Here is a 4315-nt window from a genome sequence, read left to right on the forward strand (position 1 = left end):
CTTCTTCCCATGCTGCTGTTTGGTGTTTCTATTTAAAATGCCAGTTACCGATTCAGGTCCCAGGCTTTCCATTTTGGTCCTTCTGTCTGCTTCCATTGTTTTTCTCCTGAGACTTTCTGTTCCTCTGATGAAACCTTTTCATCCATTTTTTTCCCCAGAGTTTGTTCCTGACTGTTCACTGAAGCATTTTCTCCTTCTTTCCAAATCCATATCTCCCCATTTACAATACAGATCAGGCACAATGGCCTGGGCTAAGCTGTACAGGGAATCAGTTTGCTCTGCCTCCTCTCCATATACTGTCAGCATAAGAATACAATGTGTGGTGAGCAGGCCTCGGACTTTGTCTTTGTCTGGGGTTAAGGGTGCTTGCTCTGTTACTAACAAATGGTGAGATTTCAGACTTATCACTATGCCACTGTCTTGGGGTTACTATTACTGTGATAAAACACCATAACCAAATCAACTTGGGAAGAAAAGTATGTATTTGACTTATACTTCCATATCACAGTTCATCATCAGAGAAAGCCAGAAGAAGAACTCAAACAATATGGGAATCTGGGGACAGGAGCTGGTGCAGAGGTCATAGAGGGGTGAATGCTTACTGACTTGCTCCTCATGGATTGCTCAGCCTGCTTTCTTATAGAATCCAGGACCACCAGCCCAACAATAGCACCACTCACAATGGGTTGGGCCCTTTCCCATCAATCACTAATTACAAGATGTGCAGGGACAAAGATGGAGCAGAGATGAAAGGAATGGTCAACTAATGACTGGACCAAGTTGAGATTCATCCCATGGGCAAGAACCAATCCCTGACACTATTAATGATACTCTATAATGCTTGCAGACAGGAGCCTAGTATAACCGTCTTCTGAGAGGCTCCACCCAGCATGCAATGGAAACAGATGCAGAGACCCACAGCCAAACATTAGACGGAGCTTGGGTAGAGTTTTTAAAGAGTTGACGGAAGGAATGAAGGACCTGAAGAGGACAGGGACCCCACACGAAGACCAACAAAGTTAACTAACCTGGACCTTTGGGGGCTCCCAGAGACTGAACCATCAATCAAAGAGTGAGCATGGGTTGGACATAGGCCTCCCACACACATGTAACAGATGTGTAGCTTGGTCTTCATGTGAGTCCCCCAACAACTGGAGCAGAGGCTATCCCTGACTCTGTTGCCTGCCTGTGGATCCTGTTCCCCTAACTGGGCTGCCTTGTCTGGCCTCAGTAGGAGAAGATGTGCCTAGTCCTGCAGAGACTGAATGTGCCAGGGTGGGGTGACACCTGGGGATTGGGGTGGGGCTCCCTTTCTCAAATGAAAAGGAGAGAGGAAGTGGGGGAGGAGCTATGGGAGGGGAAACCGGGAAGAGAGGGTTGCGGATATTGGGATATAACATGAATAAAGAAGGAGAGAAAGAAAGAAGAAGAGAAAAAGAAAATATCCTACAGGCCAATATTATTGAGGCATTTTCTCAACTAAGGCTTCCTCCTCTCTGATGATTCTAGAAACTAGAAAGTACAGCCTCCATTGATACCACCCTTGCCCAGGTGGGGTACCTAATCTAATTATTGTATCACCATGGCAATGTGAATATCTTGTGTATTACTTTCTCATTGCTATGAGTAAAATACTGGACAAAAAAAAAAAAAAAAAAAAAAACAATTAAAAGGAAGGCTGGGTTATCTTGGCTCACAGTTTGAATAGGCACCATCCTTTGGGATGGGAAACATGGACAATTGTGACTCCAGGAGCTAAAGGAGTCCCACTCCTTTCTCAGCAAACCAGGAAGTAAAAAAAGGGGGAAGGCAGGCTGCACTCGGCTCACACTCTTCTTTCCCCCATTGTACTTAGAACCACAGTCCATGGAATAGTGCTGCCTGCATTAGGGTGGATCTCTTCCCTTCTCAATGAACCTCCCTGGAAATACCTTCATGGACATACTCAGTCAAGATAACGAGAACAATTAACCATCAGACCATGCAACGAAGCAGTGGTTTTCAATTAAATGGCACAAACAGAAATGACTTCCTTCTGCACCCAGGTCTAGAGTTGTGTCCTGCTTCATATCCCTCAAGTCTATGCTGTTTGCTTACCTAAGTGGTCTTTCTCAGTGGTAGCTTCTTGGCATATTGTGAAAAGAAGCCACAGCAGACCTAGGGAGGGTGTGGGGGACTTGCCTTATCCAGGCTAATGCACCTCTGGAACTAGGAAGCTGGTTGGTTGATAAGCAAGACCCCTAAATGGACACAAATCAATTAGATGCTTTCATGTGGTGACTCTCCTATGGAATGCCCCGCAGGTGGCTGTCATTTGAAGCACTCAAAAATACCAGAAAATCCATTCCCAAACTCAGGTCCCGCTGAGCCTCTGTAGCTTCCAGCAGCTTGACCTGTGCTTTAAGGAAGGTGCTGGTGGCAGCTGTAACAGTTTTGCATATTGAAATGGCTTTCAGTGAAGTAAAGGGATAGCTGCATATCACGGAAGACCACAGCCCCTGGAGGCCCGTGGGACCTCAAATGCTGCCCAGAGTCGACCTCAAAGCCCAAACTGCTCGCCTTGCTTTTCTCCCTTCCTGTCCATGCCCACTAGAATAGAAACACTTACCTCGCAGCCTCATCTGACAGTCGCATGTCAGGCTTCTATTCTACATGGCAACTGCACTAAACACACACTGAGAAATAGCAGCCAGTCAAATGTGAACCTGAACCATTGATCTAACTGGAGACAGATTTGACCAGTGCAAATCCATGGCACCTATGTGCCTACCTGACGCCTCATGCCCAAAGACGTAACTAATAAACAGTGGCATGATGAGCCACTGGTATAGTGGCACAATGTGCCACTGGTGTAGTGCCATGATGAGCCACTGGTGGGGTTTGGCTTCAGATTCCTTCTTAACACACTTCTCCTAGATTCACTACCAACCTCTGACAGGTGGTCCACTAGAGGGAATGCCTTTGCCATCTGTCCAGGTCAAAACTGGCATTCCTGAAATGCTGCTGGCAGGTGGGTGCAGCGGTGGTGGATTTGTTTTATATGAATTTGCCATATAAACTGACACTTGAAAGTCAATGAACCAGAATGCCTGTGATGTGACAGTGTCCTTGATTTTGTCAATACATTACTGTGAGGAAAACTGCAAACTGGAGAAAAGAGCAGAGATTTTAATGAGAAATTTTCAGTTTTTTTTTTTAAAGAAAATGTTTAGAAATCATGTGAATGCATAGTTGCGGACTTCCTTGGAAGAGCCTGGCTCGGTTTCGGGCTCCAAGAACCTAGGGATAGCGTAGCTGATGGAAAATGAGCAATCTAATGTCTCACTGTGTTCTTTCCTTCTAACACCAGTAGGTGTGCTCTGAGATGTGATCTACAGAAGAGGGCCTATAATCCTCACACTTGTTTTATTGTGAAGTTCCTAGGATTTCCTCTACAGACTCGTGGTCTAAAAGATATAGTCCTCCCAAGTATGCTAAAGGGAGAATTTGTAAGAAGTTAAGCCTCATAGAAGCAAGTTAGGTCACTCTGGGGCCATGTCCCCAATGATACACAGTGCGGCCACAGACCCAAACCAACAGCACCCATTAGCCCTAAGCTAAAGCCACCTGAAACCATGAGCTAAAACAAAACCATTTCTTAGTTTTTAAGTGAATGCCTCCCGTGTTTTGTCACAGCAACAGAAAGCTGCCCAACAGCTATTTAATCCACCTTTGAGATCTACTAACATGGAATGAAACTCATAATTTCTGAACTTTTAGGCTAAGTCTAATGGCTTAGACTGGTCATTTCTGGGCCCTGGTGGAGGGGGAAAATAGAAGCTGAGATCACATGGCAAAGCAAAGACACTCACTTAACAGCTTCCAGGGGGCAAAGAAGAAATAGGAACAATTTCAAAACAGCTGAGCTCCTGTGACTTCTGTCCTTCAGGTACCACCCTCCTCACCCCCCTCCAACCCACCTCAGCAGCTCATCCATCTACTACCTGTGCTTGCATCAGCCCCCAGCTGAGCTCAGAGCCCTCAAGGTCAGACCACCTCCCAAACGCCCATCTCTGTCCACCACTGTCCTGGGGGGCCAAGCCACCAGCAGGATGTTTGGAAACCAAACTACTGTAATCTAGACCTCAATGATGGGGCTACTGCAGCGACCCGAGTTCTGGAATTCACTGCTTCACGGTGGGCTGTGAGCAGTGGAGGGGAGGGGTCCCAGAGAGTGAGGATGAAGAAGCCAACTCCAAATACCTGATGCAAATACAGAAGAAATGTAGCTCTAACTCTATGATGAGGTGGCTCCTGCATTTTCACGAGCCACTGT

The 4315-nt window shown here is 46.2% G+C and overlaps 1 non-coding gene across 1 annotated transcript; it reads right to left on the reverse strand.

The window, feature by feature from the left end:
• Positions 1–206: 206 nt before the first annotated feature.
• On the reverse strand, positions 207–333 carry LOC115031799 (small nucleolar RNA SNORA51). The gene has a single exon (XR_003837461.1). It is a non-coding gene; the product is annotated as a small nucleolar RNA SNORA51 (small nucleolar RNA).
• Positions 334–4315: the final 3982 nt, after the last annotated feature.

Source organism: Mus caroli, unplaced genomic scaffold (genome assembly GCF_978045245.1).
Source record: "Mus caroli unplaced genomic scaffold, Mus_caroli_1 scaffold_10, whole genome shotgun sequence".
Lineage (NCBI taxonomy): Eukaryota > Metazoa > Chordata > Mammalia > Rodentia > Muridae > Mus > Mus caroli.